This window comes from Amblyomma maculatum, chromosome 1 (genome assembly GCF_055883805.1).
Source record: "Amblyomma maculatum isolate TAMU_Amacu chromosome 1, ASM5588380v1, whole genome shotgun sequence".
Taxonomy (NCBI): domain Eukaryota; kingdom Metazoa; phylum Arthropoda; class Arachnida; order Ixodida; family Ixodidae; genus Amblyomma; species Amblyomma maculatum.
Window position 1 is genome coordinate 67,752,891 of NC_139344.1, and position 26,929 is coordinate 67,779,819.

Sequence of the window (26,929 nt, forward strand, 5' to 3'; positions counted from 1 at the left end):
TCCCGTGACAGAATCAGTTGGGCGGACGCAGCAAAGGGCGAAGTTAAAAGCAGCAACGCAAGCTCTAACAGCGCCACTACTGGCCGAAGCACACAGAGCAGCTGGCAGGAATGGACTACCAGCCCCTACTACAAGGAACTCGAACAACTCCGTGTCGCCAACGCGACTCTGTTGGAAACCACGCGCCGGCTTACCCAAGAGCTAGCCGACGTCAAGAAAGAACTACAAGCACAGCGATTTCAGCCAACCATTGGCCCAGCTCAGTCACCCGAGACACTTACACCCTCCGTTATCCCCGAGAACACCGACACGCCATCCCATCAAGGTGGTACACAATCAATGGACATATCACAAGACGAGCCCGAAGAGGAGAAAACCATCTGACCCAACCCCCAAGAAACGAGCGCGCACCTCATCACGACAACATAACGACCTAACCCAATTGGAAACTCAGCTCGAAACCAAAATTGAAGCGCTCACCAACACCTATGCCGATAGGGCTGCCGTCACTGACCAACGCCTGGCGCGGCTGGAGGAACTAATCACCACGTCCTACGGAACCATACAGGAGCGCTTCGACTTCATTGAACAAACCCTCAAGCCCATAGTATGCAGCTCCATCTTTGCTGCGCAATTCGCAAACCACCCATATCTCCAAAAACAGATGCAAGCCTCAACTCCATCACAACCATGTCCCAGCCCCAAGCCACAATAGGATCGCTACCGGGCTTTACGGTCTGGCAGTGGAACTGCCACAGTTACAACAACAAGAGAGCAGTGCTGCAACAACACATCACCACGGTAACCAAGAAACCTGACATCATTCTGCTGCAAGAAACGGTGACGGCGAACCCAACCCTCGCTGGGTATCGCGCTCACGTTAGCCCAGCGGAGGGACGAGGCGTCTGCACATTCGTCCGCAAAGGGCTCACGTTCATTGAACATCAGCTCAGACACGGCCGCAGCAGGGTGGAATACACCTTCACCGAAATCATTCCAAGCAAACAACGGAAAAACAGCCTGTTCATAGCTAACATATACAGTAACCCCAAGCACCAAACACAGAAATTCAAGACCCTGCTACACACAGCCAGCACCCAAGCCAAAGGCAACACTTTGCTGATTGGAGGAGACTTCAACGCCTCCCATCGAGCGTGGGGTTACGTGAAAGACACGGCAAAGGGACGGGACCTACTACAGGATACCCTGGACCACGACTGCACCCTGATCACGGATCCCAATCATCCTACCCGAATCGGCAATTCCGTAGCACGAGACACCACACCAGACCTTACATTCATCAAGAACGACCACACTGGCAAAGTAACATGGCGCAACACCGGCGTTGACCTGGGCAGTGACCACTACATCCTCGAAATTACGATTCCCAATCAATTCCGGGGCAACACCATTACACACAAATGGACGGACTGGGACGGTTTCCGTAAGGGACGACCAACCACACTGCAAGACATCACAGACATTGAAACCTGATCGGCAGAGCTCCGCGATGCAGTGAACTCGGCCACCAAGACCATTGAAACGGGCGAGGACATCATAGCTATGGACAGTCGTCTGGCCCATCTCATCGAGGCCAAACGTTCGATACAGGCGCGCTGGAAGCGGCAACGGCTGAATCGCAAATTGATAAAGAAGGTGGCCGACTTAAACAGGGCCATTCAACATCACTGCAAGATCCTGTGCCGGCAGCAGTGGAACGAAGTCTGCAACCGAGCTGACGGGCAACTACATCGGGGTTGCACATGGAATCTATTTCGGCACCTCCTAAATGAAACTAAGACCAAGTCACACCAACGCGATCGCCTGGCCTGCCTCGTACACACCGCCACACAACAACAAGGAAAAGACGTCGTTATCAAGGCCCTGGAAGCCAAGTATCTGCCACACACGCCAACGGAAACCCACCCGCCATACGGGGGGCTGCCGAACGCGTGGCTCGACCGAGACATTACCATGTCAGAGGTACGGGCAGCGCTGCACGAGCTCAACGCCCGCTCAGCAGCCGGCCCCGATCTTATTACCAACAAGATGCTACGCAACCTCGACTATGCATCGATCGAGGCCCTAACCCGCTACTATAACGAATGCTGGCGTTCGGGCAAGCTCCCCCGACAGTGGAAAACGGCAAGAACAATCCTAATCCCGAAACCGGGCAAGCCATCGGATATCGGCAACTTGCGTCCCATCTTGCTCACGTCCTGCGTGGGCAAGGTGCTTGAGCACGCGCTTTCCAACCGGTGGCAGGAGTACCTGGAAAAGGAAAACCTATATCCGGATACGATGATCGGCTTCAGGCGCAGACTCAGCACACAAGACGCCATGCTACAACTCAAACAAGAAATAATCGACAACAAGACACAAGACAGCAAAGTAATTCTGGGACTTGATTTACAAAGCGCATTCGACAAAGTCAAACACTCAGCCATATTAGCACAAGTATCGAGACTCAACATGGGGGTAGCGAGCTACAAGTAGATCCAAGACTTCTTGACCAACCGCACGGTGGAACTGCACGCCGGAGACCTTAAGTTCCCCGAACACAAGCTCGGAAGCACGGGTACCCCGCAAGGTTCAGTCATCTCGCCGTTGCTCTTCAACCTTGTCATGATCGGTGTAGCGAGGGCAGTAGAGGGGACCGGCGTCCGGCATACGATCTACGCCGACGACATTACCCTGTGGGTGGCAGGTGGCACAGACGCCAGCATTGAGCAGCAGCTCCAAGAGGCTGTTACTGCCATCGAGCAACACCTTAACGGCACAGACCTAGTGTGCTCGCCCACCAAATCCGAGCTGTTCGTCCTTACACCATTACAACGGGGTCGGAAACGCGCTCCCCCTCGGGAGTGCGATCACATAAAGATCGTGGCTGCATCGGGGCAGCGCATCTCCGAAGATCCCAAGATCAGGGTCCTGGGCCTGCTACTAAACAAGAACGGCCGCAACGGCGAGACCATCAACAAGATTACCACCAAGGCAATGGACGCTATCCGGCTCATACACCGAGTCTCGACACGATGGGCAGGCATGCGTGAAGACAGTCTTCTGCGCCTCGTCCTGTCGTTCGTGATCAGTCACATCGCCTACGTTGCGGCCTACCTCAACTGGCAGGCCGCTGACCGGACAAAGATAAACACGCTGATCAGACGGGTTTACAAGACGGCGCTGGGATTAATGGGGACCACGAGTACGTCTCGGCTCCTGCGGCTCGGCGTCCATAACACCTTAGAAGAAATAGCCGAGGCGCAGCTCACGGCGCAAATGGAGCGCCTCTCTACCACCAAGACAGGCCGCAGTATACTGACGTCCCTGGGTTACAATCCCCGAGCTCCAAGTCGGCAATCGTGCGAGATCAGCGATGAAGCGCGGGCCCACATCCACGTGAACCCCATCCCGAAAAACATGCACCCCGAGTACAACCAAGAACGGCGGCAGGCGCGGGCCAAAGTCCTCGTCGAGCAACACGCCCAGGACCCGCACGCCCGGTTCGTGGACGCTGCGGAATACAAGCGAGAAGGATTCGTGGCAGTGGCCGTTGCGGCGGCTACCGGTATCAAAACAACGGCAGCGAGCGTGCGGAGCACGGACGCCACAGACGCCGAGGAGGTTGCCATCGCTCTGGCGATCTCGGAGGCCGAGTGTCGCACCGTGCTCAGCGATTCGAGGAACGCTGTGCGCAACTTTGCCAAGGGGCGAGTGTGCGCGCCGGCGGCCGCCATCCAGTAAGCTCCAGCTTCAAGACCGCGGCAACACTATCCGCATCAAGTGGTTCCCGGCGCACGCGGGAGATTGTGCATCCTCACCGAATCACAACGAAACGGCCCATTCGGCGGCGCGAGCGCTTACCTTCCGCGCCCCCGAGAACGACCGTTCCGAATGATGGTTCGAAACAAAAGACCGAATGACCAGTTACGAGGAAGTGACAAAATGTTACCGCCTAGCTCGACGGACAATGCCGCCGCCTCACCCGGCACTTAGTCGGGAGGAGGCGGTCATCCTAAGGCAAATGCAAACCGGGTCACTCCTAGCCCCGGCAATGCTACACGTCCTCCACCCAGACATCTACACGAGTGATATGTGCAGTGTATGCCAAGTGGGTCCGGCGGACCAATGGCACATCATGTGGGACTGGGCCAGGTTCCCGACCGAAGCTGCATCCAGGACATACCCGCCGGAACTTCAAAGTGCTGTGCAGAATACAGACAAGGACATGCAACTATGGGCCGTCCAGCAGGCCCGGGGTGCGCTCGAAAAGCACAAGCCTCACAACCCACCACAAACGGGCCAAGTGAGGTAGTGCAGAGTAGGGCTTAACCCCGGGTAGACGCTTGGCCAGCGTCACGACGCCTTAAAGGTCAACTCCGGTGGCTTTTCCATCATTCTGTGTTTTTGGTTGAATTACATTCCTCGGCACGTCCCGACTAGAACACAAAAATCCGTTTTTCGAAATTCCAATTAGAAGTATTTTTAAAAAGAAAAAACAGCAAATCGAAACCGAAACTGCTTTCACGGCCAGAAACGACGTCCCAGGTGACGAAATGGTGACGTCACACTCAGTATTAGAGAAACACTCATACGTGCGTTGGATGGTGAAAATAAAGTGTGGAAATCATGAAGCATTGCATAAAATGTCTGAGGTAGTTCAATATAAGCCTCACAATTTCATAATCATGCGGGAAGTGGACAGTAACGCCGGTATACTGTTTGTGACGTCAGAAACTCAGTGTTGCCGGCAGAAATAGTCTCAACTTAAGCCATGAAAACAGCATATTTTAAAGTCGTGTTGCGCGCGAACGGATTATCGTACGGCGCCCAAATTTTGCAGAATGCGTCAGGACGGAGAGGAGAATCTACAGTAAAATTTTTATTACAATATTCGAATGTCAAAAAACCCCCGGAGTTGCCCTTTAACCCGTCGTTTGCCGGCTCCCTAATAAAGTTATACATACATACATACATACATACATACATACATACATACATACATACATACATACATACATACATACATACATACATACATACATACATACATACATACATACATACATACATACATACATACATACATACATACATACATACATACATACATACATACATACATACATACATACATACATACATACATACAGAAGGTAAAAATTGGATAAATTCGATGAAAAAAAAAACAGTGTGGAATTATACCGAAAGTGAAAAATGCAGATCAGAAAGGAAGATTTCTTTGATAACTCAAGAGGCAGTGCCCTACTTTTTGAAGCTAGATCAGGGTGCCAATGAACACGCAGCTACAAAAAGAAGTTTAACAATGGAGATGACGCATGTGCTGTATGTGGAAACTCCAGTGAAACAATTGACCATATTATACTCGAATGCAATGGTATCCATCCGGAAGTTGATGCAGGCGCAATCACTGTTCCTGAAGCTCTGGAGTTTAGAGATAACAGTGGCCGGGTGAATAAACCGGCGGTGGAAACTAGCAAAAAACGGCTGGAAGATTGGTGGCTTAAAAGCAGAGAAGTGACATAATGTTAGTAATGTAGGAGCAAAATTTAATAAATAGAATGGTGGTTTAGTTAACCATTCTAAATCAATAATTAAGATATAGGGAGAAAAATGAGCATGATAGCTACTGCTACCACCCCGTTTCAAAGGGGACGCTCCTATATTCCATCCATTCCATCCATCCATCCCTGTAAAACCCTTCTATCTGGAAAGTAGCGAAACTCTCCTCCCTTCGGCTGCTGTCCTCCTCTATTCTCCTCTGATTGCACTCTTCCACCGGCGGGAGCGCTGCGCACGGCACGCTGAACCTGCCTGCGCTCGAGGGGCGCCGTGGAAGGGTCAATGTTAGTGAATGGCGGGGGCTTGTTGTGCTGCCTTTTAAAGAGTGAATGAGGGCCAATGCCCCCTTCAGAAATCTGCATCTGTGCGCGTGAGCGGCAAACCGGCGAATTCTGACATCGATCGCTTCTGGCTAACCTATATGCAAAAGCGTCGATTGTTTTATGCTTTCATTTTCAAATCGCATCTGTAAGAAAACGATGAAGCAATGTTCCTACGGCTGCTAATCAGAGGCAGTGTAGGTGCAAAAAGTGGCTTTTATTTCTTCGCAAAATCAATTGATCAGCAAAGTGACTCAGGCAAAATAGCGTCTTATTTTATTGGCACAACACTGGTTTGCTTTAAAGGTCGTAAAATGTGGCGCATACAAAATACACAGTTCCAAATACAAAAGAAATGTAGCGATAAACACTGTTGCACATTGGAACCAAGTAGCATCTTTGATTTTACTGACACAGCACTGGTCGCTTTGAAAAGGGTCGTAAGACATGGCGCAGGCACATTTATTCAAAGCACACATTTCCAAATAAAAACAAATACACAGAAAAACACCGTTAGACAATTGGAAAATGCTGAGAACCCTTAACGAAATGAAAATATATGAAAACGAAGCGCAAGCAAAAAATTTTCGTACAAACATTTTTCACACACGCTGCAATCCAATTTTAATTTCGATGATAATAAGCTTCTGATATGCACGAGAATATCTTCAAAAGATGCAAGCAGTTACCAGAAATTTTGAAGTATTTACAGATTCATTCAGGCGACAGGCAAAATAATGATTGTATACAGATTTTCAAATCACAACTTTCACAAATGTTTCGAATTAATAAAGCATGAAATTACGAATGCATACTGTCACCGAACCTGAGCTGCAGCGACCCGCATGCCTACGCTTTTGCTACCGCATTTACTGCTAGTCACTGGAGATAATTTGGAGGCTTCATCTGGGACAAGAATCTGGATTCGTACTTTCGCGAAAACACTCAGAATCTCTTTTACAACATCGTGGCAGGCTGGGAAGCAAGATACCAATGAATTGCTATCTTTTATCCGGGCCTGCAGTTGTGCACTGCTGATTGAATTTTTGAGGAGAGCCTCTCTCTTACTGCGGAAAAAGTTCTCAGCAATGTTTACAGTTTCGATGACGGCTGATGATGGATTCGTCAGTGAAATGTGAGACTGTGAAAAGTTCTTCAACTCAATTAACCTTGCCGGTGCCGTGTTGGTAATCAGCAAAGTGCGGCAGTCGTTCTGTTCTACGTTCTGTTTCTGTTCTACTTGAACACTGAAACGCGCAGCAGCACGGCATCGCGCGCTCGAAACTGCTCGCGCGCAAGCCACAGGAACGCACGACGAGGCAGTTTAATGGCGGCAGTGAGAAAATAAAAAAACAAGCAAAACAAGGTTTTGCGTGCGCTGATGACGTTTGGTGACGTGTTGGCAACGTGAGGGGGCCCGGCAGCCAACGACAAACTAGAAAAACCGCCCTCACTCTCTCCTTGGAGAGGGGAGCGTAGAGGAGCGGGGAGGAAAGCGCCGGGAGAGGGAAACGGCGGCAAAGATCTTACAATTTCGCTACTTTCCAAGATAGAGGGGTTTTACTCTAGCCACTGTAGTTTTACTAAGGTGCTATCGCTCCGCGTTCGCGGCCTCGGGAGCATAGGCGGCATATAGGTCCGGATAGCGCGCTGCGCTTTTCACTGCGAAACCTGTCTCTTGACGGTTTAAGCGCACTTTTTGTCTAAAAACAGTCTTGGTGGAAGACATTCATACCGTCCTAGTACTGTGCGGAGAAAATCATACGCTCAACTAGCGCTCGAGGAAGCGTTTAACAAATACTGTCTGGTCCATGTCTGCTATATATCTGTTTTATTTATTCAGCTGACCCGGATGCGTTCTTAAGCAGAACACATATCGACTTCCTGATATCCAGCGAGAGAAGAAATTTGAGAAAACCACCTAAAGTTGACACGTTGGTTGCAATAGTTTGTTAATCTTTGATTAAACGATCGAGTCCGGGCCGGATTCAACATATTGCTATGAAATATTCCGATGTCGATTTTATTTGATCTAGAGCCACTCGATTGCGATCCACGCATCGCGATTGCGGATGTAAGGTATCGTATGCATCTTCCTTCTGAGTGAGCGCTCAGTCAGCCCAGGTGGTTGTCCCGAATTACGGGAACTATATTCTCAATCGCGATCTAACCCGGAACGGATCGACGACGACTGTTATTGTCCGTGTGACACAGGTATCAGAAAATACCCTTAATATTTTACACTGTTCATTAATATCCAACTTTGAATTTTATTTACTCTTCGGTCTTTTCTTATAGTCCATGGTATATCGCGATGCCGCAGTCAAGTGCTACGAACGTCAATACGTATACGGGCCTCATGCTTTCGGATAGGTTACGTCGACGTTTCTGCAATTCAGTCATGCTTATTGCTAAGGTGATATATATCAGGTTAGTGACGTTTTATAGCGTCACATATATGCTACAGAAAAGAAGGGCGATCTTGCTTTTTCGTAACATATATTGCACGCGCGCATGTTTTCAAAGATCGCATGCGACAATAAACACAAGCAGTCTGAATCTGACTTCAGTTTTTGTTCTTACTCTTTATTCATGTGTTTTATTAGGAAGTCACTTAATTGTTGCTTCATATATAAATGATTATTATGCGGTGTGCTTTCTTTTGTAACAGAAGGAAAGGCAAGAAACAAAAGTGGTGATTGTATCACTGATTCTTTTTTTTTACAAAGTCTACAATATAGTAAAATTTGAGCAAAAAGGCGCAGCAACAATAAACAAGTAAAAATATAGAAATGCACCTCTAAAGGGTTTGGAGAAAGGCCGCACATATGACACCGCAATAATTTTAAAGTAGTCTGATACCAATTTTTCATGGTATTTTTTTTTTCACTTGCTAATGATGCGCTAGATATTCCTGTATAATTCTCCACGTGGTTTCTCGCTTACCACCGCTAAGTAATTTATAATTAATTTTACTTTCTTCACCAGTTTCGGCTTCGCGGTTTCAGCTGCCGAGCGGTTGTTGTACGGTCACAATTGTCTAGGTCACGCGCGGGATTAAAAAAAAAAAAAAAAAAGCTTTAACCACAGACTCACTTATTAGCTCCTCATTTTGCGCTTTCAATAGAGCCACTTGTTCTGCGCTCCATACCAGTTTTCTCTTAGCTCTTCTCAGAGCGCGAGAAATGTTGCAGCATTTCTTTGGCTGGTTGCATGCTTTTTCCTTCTTTCTGCGCATCGTGTGTAAGCCTCCGCTGTTATTTGCATTAAGCGCAGCTACCCCTTCAGAGTTGACGGTCAAGCGACACTTTTTCTGCAAAATATATTCCCATGAATGATATGTGCTTCCTGAATCAGCTGGTTGCAGGCCACATTCGGAACAAAGACCCTCCAGTGCACTCTACCTATATAGCTCTATCTTCAGCTTTAGATATCGTTGTATTGTACGCGCTTGTTTTTTTCTTTTCCGAGAATATACACTATTGTGTCCACAGAACTGCGTTCAGGCTTCCAAAAGTTATCACTTTTTCTATGTACAAAGTGACAAAGTTCTTTTTCTTTTTTTTTTTTTTTTTTTTTTGGGGGGGGGGGGGGGGGGGGGGCTCGATAACGCGCGTAGGCTACAGATCCAGCAGGTGCTTCGGTTAATTTGGTCCAAGTTGCAGGTATGTAAATTGAGTCAAACGGATCCCGAGGCTCAAAGCTGCACGTCTGCTGCTGCGGGCATGAATTCTCGCTCGGCTCTTCTGCTGCCAGCTCCTTGGAAGCACTGTCAAACATCCTTGACGGTGCGTGCATTGCTGTCGTCTGCACCACTGGCATTACGGCACTGCGTTTTTGTCGTTTAGCGACCGGTTGGTCACAGAGGCTCCTCAACTTTCTTTTCGATGTCTTCTTAGGCAGAAAATGGTTCGGATAATGGTCGAATAGCGTTGGCACGGTTTCGGGCTTGATTCGTGGTCTATCTCTAGCGAGCTCGTTGACGATGCCGTTTACTGTCACTTTGAACGTTCTCTCGATGTAGCTCTCCTCAAAATATTTTTCGCAGACAACACACGTTGAAGTCAACTTGTGGTCCTGCCTTTTAATCAGCCGCTTCCACTACGCAAGCTGCGCAGGGTCCGATGGCACACCGAACATAGAAACCTAGTCCTGATTCGAGCGGTAGCCACTCCGACAAAGCGACACGAAACATGTCTTTTCCCTGCCCTGATGCTTTATTTTTAGCATCATTAGTCGTTGCAAATTTAATTATCTCATATGAATGCAAGAAACAGAACGACTAAAACAAAAGAACAGCGTAGACGCGTCCAAAGCGCTCGAACCCACTGATGGCTCGGCCAGCGCAGCTGCGGCAAATCAAGGGCGCGCCGGCGGCCAACGGCGTCGACAGCACCTTTATTAGGGTCCCTAGAAATATTGCTAGTCTGTCGTCCGCCGGCCGCGGCGGGGGCTGCCGCTGAATGATCGCCGCGGTGGCGCTGCGGTGAACCGGAGTGCGCCACTGCTGACGGAGCAGACGACGCGCGCGCCCGTGCGCTTCGAAATGCATTCGCTGCATGCTCATTGTCAGGTGCCTTGTACATGCGATGCCGCTCTTTTGTCTTTGATTTCAGTTTAGTCGTAATATTGAATTCGCAGCCGAGTTGTTGGCATAACCACGGATGCGACTTTTTTTTTTTTTTCGTGAGCGAAGTTTTGCGCGCATGCCCCTGAGCCGATGTAGAAACGAAGCTGCTTTTTATACCCTATTATCCTGCTGAAGCTACCGCCGTGCCGTATTGTAATGAAGACTTCTGAGGATTTTGTGCAAACAATTGCGCTTGCATGGAGAACTATACTAGACGCACATTCTAGGCTCCAAGGACCATGTGTGCGAGCAACAGAGCGCTGTCGCCGGCGTTTTCATTCACGCTATAGTTTCATCTTAACTTCTTCGGACGCTTAGTTAAGTTATAACACGTAAGTAGAACTAGAAACTTTCGAATGCATGCACAATTAAAGCACGCAAGATGGGAACCCGAGCCCTTCAAATCGCACAGCGCTTCAGGCAAACTGCTGATAGGCATTCTTTGGTACTTAGGAAGCCTAGTAGCCACTCATCAGAATATGCAATCACTTTTGTTGACTTCCGTTTTGCAACCTCTAAAACATATTTTAACAGCCAGCTGTTAGTTGAGAGGAAGGGCACTAACACTTCTTTCAAACTCTGTCCTTGAAGGTGTTCATTTTTCATTTCACCGAGAGCTTTTACCAGCTTTGCCACCTTGTCCTTCGTACGACAAACTGCTCGAGACATAGAAGTCTGTTTCTTATTTTTTTCTTCTTCTTGACAGGGTGTTCTGAGTTAACTTTCGAAAGTATTTGCAGGCTATATGCATGTTGCATCAGAAATAATGGTACAGTTCGTCGCAAATTAAGCAACGCCCATTGTAGGTGGGAAAGGTCTTGGTAATAGGCTTCAATCCGCTGCCAGGACACAAGCTGAGTTTCGCAATGTGCTGAATAAGATTAATTACAATGTCCTGAATAAGATTAATTACCTCTTCTGTCGACTTTATAGCTATCTCCTTGACTTTGTTCCCTCGAATGCACACAGCAGCATTCATGGCAGCTTCACCACTGCGATGGAACAGAACTCGACGATGGCAATTGCCTCCGGAGATTCGTCCTCGCTTGAGTGGCACGATGCGAATGTTCACTGTTCAACATCAGAATGATCGACATTTGTCCCCAGTGGCGGTGGCATGCAGCTTTCTGCATTCCTGGGGCAGGCTCGCGTCACACGATCCACCACCGCTGTATTCTTCAACTGGCTCCACTGATGCTTCAGGATCAGTGCACTTTTTTTATTTCTCTGCAGGTCTCCCTGCTGACTGTTTTTGCTCGTACAAGTTGCGCTCCTTTCTCTTGAGAGGCAGGGGTTTCAACAAGTATTTTGGAGTGTCAGGAAACAGCGTTGAGATGGCATCCTTCGTGAGTTGCGTAACATCCCGTGGAATCTCAATTACCTTTACCTGTCTTAAAACTTCGCTCAATAAAGCAGGGTTTGAAGTGTCGCTCACAAACGTCGACACTAGCTTATTCGTGTTACAGTAATGTGAGGGCAACCCCGATCCGGATCATCCGATATTTATATATACAGATATTTATATCAACGTCCAGGATTTCCTGTCTGCAACTCACAAAATAATGAGGAAGATATTCACCACTTCTGGGTTGGCCCGCCACTTAAACCGGCAATATCGGCACCTGACGGCAGTGGGCCTTTCACCGAGCAACCCACCTTCGTACATTGCTTGCACGCAAAGGCCTTATCATCGTTCTCTCTTGAATTTTATTAGAACACAGCCAGTCTATTCTTTTCATTTATTACGCCTTTTAATTTTCGTTTTGCATATTCCTTTATGCCCTAGCTGAGACAATAAACAATGTTATTGCCTTTGCAGCCGCGCTTGATGTTGCGCTCCCACTCTTGCCTCTTCCCTGCGTCTTTCGGTGTCCTGAAGAGAGAACATTTCACCTTGCACGAGCGCTACCCGGTCTTGCACCCGGGCAAGAAATACGTGCTATCACGCTTACCCCGTTTTCTGGACATGACGCGATCACATATCCATAAAAAAAGGCACACTTGCACACATGCTAGCTAATTTGCGCGCATTCCGGCTCGCGAGCGAAAAGAAGTGCATGTGGTGCACAAGCCTTGCCACAGCACCAACGGATCAGCGCGGCGCAGATCCGCAGTACGGCACAACCGCACAACCGCCACAGCACCAGGTACTTACACAACGCGACCACGCTCCGAATGCGTACAGCGCCCCCTGCGCTTTCATCCGGGAAGCGGCCAACCGGTTCCATAGGGAACCCCGCTCGGACGGCAGACTAGCAAATACTTCTAGGGACTCTACCTTTATAGGGTGCCTCGATGGGAGGGTATTTTTGCCGATCGTGAACGCGCAATCACGTGACACAAAAGTGACGTAGACCTACTACGTCACTTCTGCGTGTCCTGTCGACGTTTTTTTTTTTTTTATTTTACTGGGGCAGCGAGAAAATCGCTTGGCCGTCGGAGTGCGGCTTCGAGCTGGCGGAGGGAGAGCATCTAGCCGTCCGCACGCTTTCTTCTGTATTTTTTTCCCCTATTAGTAGGGAGAGGTTGAAAGGAGGGGCGGGTAAAGCCCCTCAATAAAGGGGCTTTAGGGGCGGGCAGGCTAGACAACGTAGACAGCGTGGTTTCAAACGAGTGACGGCTTGGAGCTGCCTTCGGTAAAGTAGTATGCACGCTTGCTTCCTTTTTTCTTTTTCGCTAGCTGTGAGGTATGGGCTGGTTTGGCTTGAGAGGCAGCGGAGGGAGTGCTGAAGATTTGCTGTCGTTTACCTGGCTCAATCAGCCGCTTTTGCACCTTAAAAGTTACGCCTCAATTATGTACATACAACTATATATATATGATGTAGTGACGTATCCGTAAACTAAGTAACATCTTGTATAATTTCACAGCTTAATTCCAAACATCAACGTTTACGCGCCGCAAGATGCTGTAAAGGTATTTGCTTTTTGCCACTAAAAAGCTGATGCGCAGGTACTCAATATATTTGAGGCCCCGCATAAGGTCAGTACTCTAGCACGTTTTCATTGTAGTGAGGAAGCAATCACAATCCCTGCAGCGCGCTGCGAAGAAGCAGACATCGCGACTCGGAAGTCCCTGCGTCGCTTCGAATACCATCTCTAACCCCGCCAGACCACCGGAAGAAAGAGAACGAAAGCAAAAGACTGCGAACGCACAAAATCTGCGCTCACTAATTCCCCCGGGGAAGGAAAATTCTGTTTACTGCTTGAAGCCATGGGGGAGGGGAGAAGACTGTGTTGGAGGAGGAGTCATGGCGTGGACAAAACTAAAGCCCCTCAACAAAAGTGCCGCGAGCGCTTCCTCTTACAAGGAAAAAAAAAAGAAAGAAAGACTCCGCGAGATACGCGTACGTGACGTGTAGGCTACGTCACCCATGTGTGACGTGATTGCGCATCGTCGACATGGCTCGTCGACCTGCAAAAACATTCTCCCGATACCAGCGCCGCCGTACAGGGTGGTGACACCCTTTGGCATGCCTCGCGCCGCCGCTTTCGCCATCTTGGGGCAAGTCGGTTCGGGCCGTTGCTGCGGAGTGTCCGAAGCGGTTGCGCTGTGCGCTGGGTGCTGGGCGATTGAACAATGTTCAGTCGCGAAAACTAGCATGCCAGGCTGTTGTGTTTCATTGTGTGCTAGCTCAGCAAAAAAGAAAAAAAGGAGCCAGATGTTGTTCGTTCTCCATGGTATAAGAGACGGAGAAATGTATGGGACGCGAAAGTGAAGCGTGAAGACTGCGAAGTAAGCCACAATATCTGTGCTTCTTTTATGGATTCATAATTTTTTTTAGTGAATAGGTGCATTTCAATCGTGTAAAAAAGTCTAGCTCAGACATAGACCACTAGAAAGATGACAAACACACACAAGCGCTTGCGTATGTGCGCGTGTCGTCTTTCTTGCGGTTTGTATCTGTTTATACGAAAGCGTTTTAAACGATATTTGTGTATTCGTCTAACGCAGTTACGCACTTCTGTTTGGAATGACATTATCTCACGCCGCTTCACCCATCTGCTTGTAACCACGAGCTTTGTGCGGTTTTTGTCTTCCCCATCTAGCATTGTGCGCAACAGATTTTGGTCTGCCTTCTTCAACATTGAAGCAGGTCGAAGCATCGCATTTCCTGGCATAGAGAGTAGCGCACTGTGTTTTTTAAGTGTAAATTTTGAATTTTCAGCGTACATGAGGGCTTATAAACTAAATATATGGACAACTGCGTCTGCTATGTTGTAGTCACTCGGGGAAATTTAGTATAACTTTCAGTGAGTGACACTCGACTTTAATATCATTCGCGTAGTGTCACACAATAATATATGTTGTTGAGGATCTGCCTTTCTGTGTTCATAGCCGCACCAAGAACATGCGGAGAAGGTCGAGCCTGGTATTTGCCAAAGGAATGCACCGTTGTGCCCTTTCGATCGCTCCCCTTTACACTCGATCTTGAAAGCTGGTGGCAACCGCCGAGGCTACAGATTCACACAGATTACATTCCCTCTGTCCTTCTTGGGAAATAATACAATGGAGAGCGACGGATGGCATGTCATCTCGCGACAGAGTAGGAAGTGAAACGCAGTTTGTAACAATTATTTTGGTCGCAAAAAAAAATAAATAAACACCCCGTTAGTTGGCCGCGCTGGAATTTGGCAAGTGGGCTTATCGCTAGTACAACATTTCGCGAAACAGATAACAGGTCCTCTGAAGCTGTTCTTTTTTAATTATACACAGGAGCAGTTTTACGCGAGGTTTTTGAAATTCGCAATAATATAAAAAGTTGGGTTCTCATGAAAATTAAGTCATTTTAAGCATATGATTGGCAGCTCGACAAGTCTCAAAGAAACTGCTCTCGTGAGCTGGATGGTGCAGCGGCATCATCTTGTGAAAGCGGTCGTGAGCTAGGAAGCAGGTTCTTGCGCAGTACAAAAGTTTACCCCGAATGCAGCTTTTTCTTCCCTGTATAATAATTACGCATCGCGAGGCGATGTTCACACCCCGTTGTCTCCGCAAGTACTCGTCTGAGGTTAAGCCAAATTTAGGTGAAGCTAAATTTGACCGCCTGACACCCGAATTAGTGCTGTCGCTTGTTTGGCATCCATGGAAAAAATTTGCGATCGTACATATAAATATCGCATTGCTTCCATAATGTTTTTATTATTTCATTCATTTGCGTGCACACTAAAAAATGCGCAAAATGACTGTTTCGTCGCCTATCTCATTTCAGCGCCAGTTCGAGGGCAAACACAGTGTATGGACTGTGGCTCCTCAAGTCAACAGCTGTCCCGACATTGTTTGATTGCGTGTAAAAATTTATCGGAACAAAACGACATCTTCCATTTGAAGAGTCGAGTAAAATCCTATAAATGTCTTATCGAACAAACCTTTCCGATTCCAGTGATTGATTGCGCGGAATACCCAAAGCTTATGAACAGACTGTTAGAGCGGTTTGGAGCGATGCGCTTGCGCATTTACTTCAGTTGGCTAAGTCAGCCAGAAAAATCGAATGATGGGTACGGCAGCAAAACTGTAGCTGGCGCCAACTTTTATTAAAAAGATGTCTCCTAGGCGTGGTGCACCAGCATGCGACACGTGTCAAAGGTTGATTTACGCATCGTTTTTGCTGTGTCTCTTCTACGGTTTACGATGGGCCATTGCGATACAAATAATTTTCGATATACGGCTGACTCAAACGTAGACATGGTTGTTGATCTATAGCAATAGACGCAACTGAATGTTATGCACCTCATAAACTCATTCATGCCCGGCAGTACAAAATGCATTGCTTTATAAAACAGCCAGTCGTCAAAATAACCGCATTTGAACATCTGATACGGCGAAAGAATAACGGCTTACCATCTGCAATTTGATCATTTCCTCTTAAACTACCCATGTTAGCAAGCAGTAGTTGCTTTCACCTTTTTTTTTTTTCGAGCAAAAAAGCACTCAGGATTGCGACTATGTGTGTAAAAACGGTACACAGCCGAGCCTGCTAGCGCAAGCGCGTGGAGAATAAGAAATCGGGCCGCGGCTCCATAGCCCGCCGTATCTAAGCTTGCCCCAACATGGCGCCGTCGAAGGCGGTGTCTCCACCCTGTACGGCGGCGCGTTACATCGAGGCGCTCTACACTTTTACGATGAGCAGCGCCCCTGGTGGCCAAAGTTGGAAGGCATCGCCGGCGCGGAACGGAGGCGCCGCAGCGCAGAGGGCGCTACCAGCAACTGGTGTGTCAGCCGTCCGGGCGCCCGCGTATGCGCGCTGTGCGGCGGGGCGGATACCGCGCGGACTGTACGTTCTTGTTTGCTTGTGCGTCGTCTCGAGCTGTTCGCGACAAGATTTTACAAATATGCTGGTTACCGGTGGTCAGTACTGTTAGCAATCACCTAATTTATTTTCCATTTTGGCAGTCGGCAACACCTCGGGGAAGTAACATGACAGGAGTTGGCTCCGAAGAAAAAAGCTTGGAGAGGGCCGGCGTACGACTCGCACAGCACGCTTCACTCGCCGTACAACTTGCTTTAGCATTCCTAAAGCACCTAATTCACATCCAGAAATGTAGTCGTTTTGAAAAGAGGGCTGTGTGGAGGCAGGATGTATGAAGAAGTGAAACATACAACACGTGCGTTTGAGCGCTGTCTCAAACTGGTCACAGTAACCCCATTATCAAAACAGTCCAAAATGGTATATTCCGTTGTTTTTCATGCCAACTATGCCGACTACAGTACGTCACTGAAGCCACAAAAGAAGTCGGCATTCAGTTGGAATAAATTAAATGTGGACTACCCCGCATGGAGGTAGAGATATAGTAAAGTAAGGACATGAAAAACGAACGACATCACGCCAACTGGCTACTAAATAACGGAACACAGTGGGTCAGGAAAGGTGAAAGAAGTGGGAGGTAAAGGTTGCACAGAAAAATAAAAAGAAACGTGTCGCCTACCAGGGAGGGAGAAAGGGGTTGGTAGAAGGCACGCAGCGCCGTGAAAAGAGCGACCGCGAATGTGAATAAAGGTTCATAATATTCGTGCGGCACGGCAAACGCACGACGAAGAAAGCAGGTAGCTAAAGACGAAGAAAAATGGAGATATTAAAAACAATAAAAAAAAGGGGAAACAACCGAGCATAAGAACCAAATGAAGGCCCGGGAAGAGGAAAGCAGTGCACAAACAGGCTGCAATCGAACGCGTATAAAGATATAAGCGTCGAAATTTAAGAGACAACAATTCGTGAAACTGTACACTAATCTAAGAACACACCGTTTTCTTTTCTCTCCATAAGCTGAAACATTGTTGTAACGGGTCGCTTTATAAATACCCAGAGATGTGCGCTATACAATTATGACATCTCAATGCGTTATAGTTTAACAATGACCTAATTGTTCCAGAAAATGTTTCCATTCTAGGGTGCGCAAGCCACCGGTAATATGCAAGTCATTGCCTCCAGAAGATCGCTCTAGTCCTGTTTTATGTACATACAAAATAAAAAAAATGAATAGCTTTGAAAAAGAAATAACGACGGAAAATAGAGGACGCAGAGGCTATAGGGTACGCGTAATTCGCTTTCGCTAGATCATCCTTCTGCGAAAGAGAGGTTGTGAGGCCGGAACGGTTTCTCACCACGAACAAAAATAGCGCCATAGGTTCGAAACTAGGTCGCACTTTACTCAAATATTTGGCTCGGATGCACGGTCCTTTTCGACTGCTTTGCACTTCAGATTTTGCAAACTTCCTGTAAAATGTGAAGGTTCAAAACGTTTACCTACTTGGAGCTCCAGAAAAGCTCCCACTTGAAGCCATGAAATTTAATGTGTTTTTGCGGCTTCGCTCTTTGCGAAGTAAGCGAATCACGAAAAGAGTTCCCAAAGGGAAAATAATTAAATTCCCTTGGAAGTATTTCACGTGTAATATCAACCTTGTTAACAGTTATAGTCTGGTTAGTACTGCAAAGAGCATCCGCAGCAAGTAGCCCGATTATATATAGTCTTGTAAGCAGTAGTTGCAAGTATATCCAGTCGATTACTCATATTAAGTACTCATTAGGTGCTCGTCATCTTTTTCGCATTTTTCCGCTTTCTCTCGGTGCGCGCCAAGAACTGCATCATACCTGCCAATTCGACGCGCAATTATCAGTGCTTTTATTTTTGTTTGTTTGCTCTGTACCATTTGATGCCAGTAAAGCGTCCGCACTCAAGTGCCCACTGTGAACGTATTATGCATGTGACGGGTTTAATTTTTCATATTTATGTTGAAGTAATGCCCTAGCTGTACTTGACTTTTTTTTTTTTTTTTTCATCTAAGCAGCTGGTTCACCCTTTGGTTAGTGGCACGCAAACAAATGTCCGCGATATAAGTAATTGTTAATCACGAACAAAAAATAAATGCTTGAGTCGCGTATACCTTGTTTATTTTTTTTTTTGCCGGTGAATACGACAGTGCTTTAAATTAGTAAGGTAGTGAATAAATGTGTTTTGCTCGCACTCTGTATTTGTAATTTCTATAAGCGGTGATTAGGGCACATAAAGAGCACCTATTAAAGAGATATATTATTACTGGCGATTTAAGATAAACGTTGTTATGTATTAATAAGCACAAGCTGCAAAATGTAAGCAGGTGTTCGTAAATAAGGTTTGTAAAAAATGGGTGTTCTTAAAGAGGCCTTACGAAGCACAAGCTTTGATTCGCATGTACACTGTTTTTCTCCGCGTGTTAATACCACTCCTGGGCAGCAGCCTTTATTCCCTTACGGGAAGAACGAATGCAAAACACCACGCTTCATTGCAAACATTAAGTACAAATTGCTCATCTGGACGATATGTAACTATCTGCAGGAAGAAATGGTGAGAGTTTCAGATAGCGATTCAAACATCGCGCGCTGCTCCGAAGGACTACCCAAGCGTGCACGATGTCACGATGTCTCCCGATAGACGTAAAAGAATGGCAGGGATCAGTTTAAGCACCTGGAATAAGTAGTCTCTTTATTATTTATCACACTAATTGCGTAGCGTCTGAAAATCGCTCCAAAGAGAACCGCAACCCTCCTCTGTACCCCCGCTATCCCGCGGCCGCTACGCGCCGACCGGCGAACGTGGCACCCCTGTTGCACGTCGCGCCCTCTCGCGGGAGTCGGTTCTTGTCATCGCAAAAGCGGCCCGCTCTCCGGCGCCGGTCGTCACACTGCCCAATATTCTAGAGCACTATAGCGCGGCCACCTCCTCCCATTGAGAGAGCCCTCCGCACGGCACACTAGCCAGTATATTCTAGGCACTATAGTACTGGCGAACACGCCGCAACCATGCCGCAACCACTGACCAGTGTTGCCAAATGTCGGTGAGCAAAAGTAGCTAGATGGCAACGTGAAAGTAGCTAAAAGTAGCTAAAAAATCTAGCAAGGAGCTAAAAGTAGCTAAATGTTTTTCCCAAGAATTTTTACTTTCTATTTTGGATATATAACGCATTTATTGGCAGCTCTATTACTGTAAAAATTAAACACAGCTATCAAGACATGGTTTCCTGCAGGCGACTATGCATGACAAGTGCTAACTAACGAATTCCGAATGATAATTGTGCTCAGGTTTCGATTCTGATAATTTAGGCAGACGTAGTTTTCGCAAAGCGTAAGGCTTGCGCGCTAAGAAAAGACGAGCTGCGATTGTATCACTGCTCTGTAAACATGTAAAGAATGGACTTTTATCTACTTTTTGCGCGTACACAGAGGCCTATGAAGGGAGAGTTATGAAAGGTTTAACGACTGTCCAGGCGATATCTTCAGTCCGCGACTCGGCGTAACTCGGACCAGCGGGCCTCTTTCATCCGCTCGGCACTGACCGCGCATGATCCGCAAAGAGGGTCGGATCAGACAGTTGATTACAGGCTTATTAAGTAATAAGAATGTGTACATGCGCAATAGTGTACCGCCAGCACGACTTCGATGCTCATCGGAGCCCCCGCGCTGCGCGATAGGCGACACCCATCAGAAGCTGCGCCGCCGCATCAGTCGCATGGCCGCATCGCCTCGCCTCTCTTTACTTTGTGAGCTTTTTTTTTCTTTTTCCCGCTGAGGCAGACATAGACGAAGCTCCATGGAGGCAAAGGCGGCGAGGCATACGGCAATAGGGACCGGACAGCTGAACGGGTGGCGCCGCCTCGGCGCATCGCTCAATCGCCGGAATGCGCCGGCCCCGGCCGGCGCATTGCCAGCGCATTGGAGGGTACTGTTTGTCGTTGGTTTGTGTGGAAATTGGAAATCCTAAGGTTTAGATGACGTTGTGCCTGAATATATCCTCAAGAGAACAGAAAGTTGGACTAGTTAATTGTGTGAATATGTCCAGTTAAATGAAGTATGGTCGAACAAGGCTGGCGAAACGTGGTGCGTTGTTGGCTCGCAAACTCGTCGGACGTTTTTAAGTCGATTCATTTCTAAGGGTTTCCACAGAAGCATGAGTGGCGGGAGACCTAAGCATGGTTCTTTGAAAGGCAAAGGCACGAATCTACGTATTTGGTTACTGTGTGGTCATGGAAAGCGCCGAATTTTTAAACTTCCGCTTGCTACCGGATGATCTGTGCCTTCTGTTCCCCAGGAGTGACGGCACGAGAGTCTCGGAGCCGAAGCCGCACTCCTTCATCTGTAGTCACTTTATTGACAATTGGAAATCGAAGTACCCAACAGCGTAAGTTAAAACGCCAGCATTTCCCCGCCTGTGTACAAGAAAACCCCAGCACGGAAAAAGAAAAGACTGCTCCACCATCGTCGTTCGGGCCGCGTTACGATCTTCAGTGATGGGCAGAGACAATGTTTGTGCGGATACTTTGGCTGACATAGTCAAATATAATTTACTTTTTTCTCTTAACAGAAAGAGCAGATAGAAGACATGAACAATTCCTATTGCCAGGATCTTGTCATTTTTCCTCTTTTCGTTTGTCAACCAATGAAAATGCGCTGAGAGCTCTGCGTTGATACTCTTTGAATTTGTTGACATTTGTTTGTGGCATGTCCATTTCGCCTAATAAAATCACTCATTTCACAGCTCAATCAATACCGCATGGTCACAAAATCTGCTATCGGCTTCATATAGAAGTCGAAAAAGAAATACAATTGATTTGTGGAAACGAGCATAAACGTAGCATTTTTTTTTAATTTCGAAGGCCGTGTAGCAGTTTTTTTTTTTCGCATTCACGTTGCACCTGACACGGCTTTACGTATTTTCTCAGCAGTGCCCATTTCCTGGCCCGCCTAAATACACGTGTTTCCCATCGGCGTTTTAGTGAACGTGAGATTTCCTGATTGTGGCGTAGTATGACAAGACCGTTTTACCTCTCTCAGAAATTGCTTCTAGGTATGGCCAATGTAAACAGATTTAGCAGCTGTCCGGCAAGCTGCAGTGACAAAGTTGTAAAAGGAATGGCTTTCAGTTATCCGGATTCCTTTACGTGCAAATAGAAAACTACATACATGGTCGTGTCCCCTCACACTCATCAGGTATCGAGGTCAGCTAGGTATCGGCCCCGAAAGTTCGTGGTACGCTGAGAAAGTAGACCACCTTAGCGAACGAGCGATCAGAGGGATTCATTTAACAATAGAACGCTCTCTTAGTTGTCGGTGGCTTATCTTACAACACGTCACACTGTGTTTTTTTTTTTTCGATTGTATTTAAGTTTGGCAGTATTGGACTATTGCTTTCAGATGTTCAAGGCAGGTGGGGTCAATCGCATTGAACTTCCTGCGCTGAGAGAACGCTAGCAGGAAATTTAATTTTTTTTTCTTTTCACAACCTCCGCATCATGTCGGGAGAAAGGCATGCATAGTATAATATTTTCTAAGTCAATTATATGTAGCAGCTGCGACGTGTTCAACAAGAGCATTGCTGTATATGTAAAAATGATGCAGAGGTGGTATTACTCATTTGGCTTATATTATGATTAAGTTTGATGGTCTCAAGGCCGGGTTCAGTGAGCTATTGTAGCGTAATTGTGCAGGAAGTCCTGGAAGTATATGTGTGTTTGCTATTCCAACCATAAATAGGATCCTACTTTTGTCTTGCTTGTTTATTTTTCTCCTTTTACATCTCTCGTTGCAAGGTTGAAACTGGAATGTCATTTGCTATTATTCTGCTCTGAATCGTTTGAGCCTAGCTATTACCAAAAAAGACAAGTGCAGCATCTTTTTCATTTTACATGAACGCTGACCATTACAACTACCACTACTACACGGCTACACGGCTCGGCGGTATTTGATCTTCAGGCAGATTCCGACTAGACCTAATTAAGATAGACGCGCAGTGCAAGCGCAATTCCCGTCTTCGAAGTCGCCTTAACAAGTGCCTAACGAAGGTGTTCCTAGCGCATGGTGAAATCACGCGCACGGCATTTTCGAGTATATAACAGAAATACCATGCGCCGGGCGGTTGCAAAAAAAAAAAAAAAAAAAACACGCACGCCCTGCAGAGAACGGCCCTTAAAAATACTCCTTGCGATTACTCAAAGCAGCTCAAAGCCACACCGCAAAACAACGTGTAGGGACAGGCTCAAAAAACGCCTCGCAGAACGGAAACGACTGCACCACTCAGCTGCCTCGCCATTCCGCTGTTTCGGCACTCCGCCGCGGGCGGCGCTGTTCCACCGAGGCGACGGTGGCGCCATACAACGGGCGCCCGGTCCCTATACAGTGGCGCCTTGTATTGCATCCTCCTCTTTCTTTTCAAGTGTTTCCTTCTTTCTTGCAAGTACTTGCAAGTTTGTCTGGTTTTCGTCTTGTTTAAAAACTACCAGATGGCGCTGTGTGCCTGACGTCAGTAGTGTTCCTATACAGGAACACTAGACGTCAGTTTTGTCATGTGTAGCGTCTGTGGAAAGATTTTTCGTGCCAGAATAGTAATTTTCCGAAATGTAGCTAATTTAAGCTAGATTTTGAAGAAAGGAGCTAAAGCATCTACTCGCAGCTAAACTAACTTTCTTGGTAGCTAGCTGAGTCCAAAAGTAGCCAAATCTAGCTACAAAGTATGTACAAAGTAGCTAAATTGGCAACACTGCCACTGACTGACTGCACAAGCGGCGCGGTTAAAGTGAGCTATTCTAGCTCACTTTAGCGCGGTCTCTTTAAATAGGGCGCGCCGCGTCTGTCTGTTAATCCGCGCCCAAGCTAGCGCGCACACACACTTAGTTTCGCTGGTTACAGCGCTCCCTTCTCCTCCCGTCGAGCCGCGCGTCGTCATTGGCTAGGTCCCATAGAAGATTCTCGATTTTTCTGGCATACTCCAGCTTGACGAGTCCGCGTGATCGTCGGGTGATGGGAAAGAGGGCGGCGGCGACGCGTACAAAGCTACGCGCTCTCTCGCGCGGGGAAGGAGGCTTTTCTCGAGCTTTCCACGCGACGCCGCGCGGGCCTCGCGCCGTGCCGGCTTGATAAAAATGTGCGCCGATTTCGTGACATCGGGCATGGCGTAGTTAGGGTTAACATGCTACCGGGTTGGTGCATATAGCCGATTTTCGCAGCGTCGGGCCCGTTCTCCTCCCTTAACACTAGACTAGTTGCTTACCGCTGCTGCCACCGCTGCCACCATGTCGTAGCCGAGTACGGGTTATTGCACACGCGCTAGCACAGAGTTCACAACCGCTTATTCCGGCGCGGTCGGCTGGCGACAAAATAACGACACACACGCGCACACAGACATTCGTTCCCCGCTGTCACCCCCAGTGCCAGTGGTACAGTGTACTAGAATACCAGTGGGCCCCATTCGTGCGCACGCCTCTCGACGTGACCACTTGCCGCATGCATGGTGTCGCACTGGTCGGTGGCCGATAGTCCACGACAGTCGGTCAGGGAATATGCGATGGAAGTTGGGAGGAAAAGGCGAAGTTCTGAGCCTTCGATACCTGCAGAAGTACATGTCTTTTGCAAATGTCACGCGAAGCCACAGCGATAAACTCGATGCGCATGTGCAGCGCAGCTCTCGCAGGGCTGAACGCGATGCATACGGTAAAGGCACCGCTTTCTGTCTCCCGCCATGCTCTCTTTCGCTCCTTCAAGGCGCAATAATGGTGTACACCGAGCAGTAATGCACTACTCCAAAAGCAATGAGTAGGCGTTGTGGGATTCGGGCTTGCCGCGGCTGCCCTTTGAGCGGCCGCCGCCCGTGCAATGTTGTTCTCATCGTTCCCTTTCTCCCGCCTGAGGCGGCGGAGAGAGGTTCGGACGGCTTGTCACTGTCGTTCGGGCCACAGCTCCGCCCTGGCGTCCCAGTGGCTGTTCTCATTGGCGCCTTTTGGCGGGAACATGCCACCGCTTCGACGTCCGCGCTTGCGCGACCCTCCGGGCGGGCCCAGAGAGAGACGACCCCTCCGAAACATCACAAGGTGCGTACGCTACTTCCTTGTCTACCGCCCTTTGTCCGCGCAGACTAGCGTGTACTCGAGTTCGTCTGCTCCGGGTTGTACCTGAGAGCGAAGCTCGAGCCTGTCGATCGTGATCCAACGATCCGCGACAGGCGTACCTTGCGGTGGTTGCCCACTCTCTCTCAAAGGAACCCTTTGGTCACTGCGAGAGAGAGAGAGATCACAGCACGCCTTTGCGTGCTTGCGGCGCGCATTCATTGTCACTGCGTGCGCGCAGCGGAGCCTTGCTCCTCGCGCGCTCCTGGGACGCGGTGACTGAGTGTTTGTGTACCGCTGGTGGACGGCGTTCAATAAACGTCTCCTGTGTGAACTAGGAGGCTTGTGTATTTGCAGCGAAGCGCTCTCCCCCCTGCGGAGGTTGAGTGCGCACTGCGGTGTGACAGTGCGCGCGTGGTGACGGCTGATCGGGGCTTCGGCTCGCGCGACGCTCAAACCCGCAGTGGTTGGTGGCCGATGTCCACGTAGAAAACCACATCGTTTAACCTAAAACTGTCAGCAATTAAAAAAAAGGATTTTTGACTTACAAGAGTACAATCTTCGACATAATATTGCCATCGGTGGTGCGCGTCAGAATACAACTAAGTTGCGTTAATCAGCAGATGCCCTGACTGATAAAGAATAGTTATATTTTAGCTATTGCCCTTTAGGTTCCTAAATGTTTGTATGGGGCTTATAATCTGCTCTAACTTGTGCCTGTATCAATTTTTGTTCGCTATTCTAACAACCTAGTAGTCGTTGCAGCTGCAGCGCGTTGAGTGTTGGGGCCACACGCCCGCAAAATTAAGCACAACCAAGCGGCTTAACCACGCCTACTGCGCGGGTCACACAGCGGCGCACCTACAATGATCCTTTTTTTTTTCGCAGCGCACTAATAGGAGCGGCGAGAGAGCGAGCGCGCGCCGTAAGAGTGAATAAGGCTATCCGAGGCCGCTACAGCTTCGCTTTTGCCAAACCACGACCACAACATTCATCGCGCAGCAGCGGCTGCAACGAAGATTATATATTCGCATATCTAAAAATTAACGTGATGTTATGACGTACTACAAATCTCTTACATGATAAGGGGTTCGGGGTATCCAGCTAGGGAGCTGGGGAAATAGATCTAGTTCATATCAGGCAGTCCAATCAGGGAGACACTTGCGAACATTCGAGGTGCCGCCCACTGCCGACGATAGTACTTGACCCCCCTCGCACACGTCCATGTGGTGAGGGTTGTAGGGCTCGTGGCGCGCCGCGCATTCGAAGGCCGCGCCACTTCCCAATGCTCCCTGCGCGCGTGCCTGTTTCCCTCTCCCCGCTCCCGCGGGGATAACCGGTCCCGCGCGAGGGGGCTATAAAAGAAGGCACGCGCCGCCGTCTAACCTTCTCTTGGTCTCTGGCTCCTTGGTCCCTGGCTCTTCGTTCCGGCGCTCTCAACGACCCGCAGCCACCCGGACGACGACACCGACTTCGACGATCCCCGATCCCTGTGAGATTAAAGATGTTTATCATACGGCCCACTGTGTGTTTGTCGTGCGCATCCCTCGGGCAGAGGAACCGCCCACAACTGGCGCCCAACGTGGGGCCCGAATTAGCACCCATGTGGACGATTTCTCTGTCAACGTGGCAGCGGACGGCAACACGACGGGCCGGTCCTTTGTATGTTAGGCGCGACGCCATTTTGAGTTTAGGGCTATCGTGTGTGCACATGACGCGGAGTGTAGTATAGTAGTGTTTGTACAGTGTTTTAATTTTGTTTTGGGTAATGTGTGTGTTTTCTAGTGTCGGGCGGTTTGTGTTTTAATTTTTTTGTGCATATGTTAGTTTTATGAAGCGTTTAGCCTTTGTGACTAGCCTCCTGACGCGGGTTAGGTGGTAGTCGTTGCGTGCAGCAGTTCTGCGGTACCCGGCCGGCCTTAGTTGTTGAGTGCAATGCCTCCGAGAAAAGACGTGCCATATAGGGTCGCCGCTTCGGACGCCAGTGCGAGTACTTCCATGACTCAGCGCTGGCAGGCCATGGCAGCGGCAGTTTAGACTTACGACAAGTTA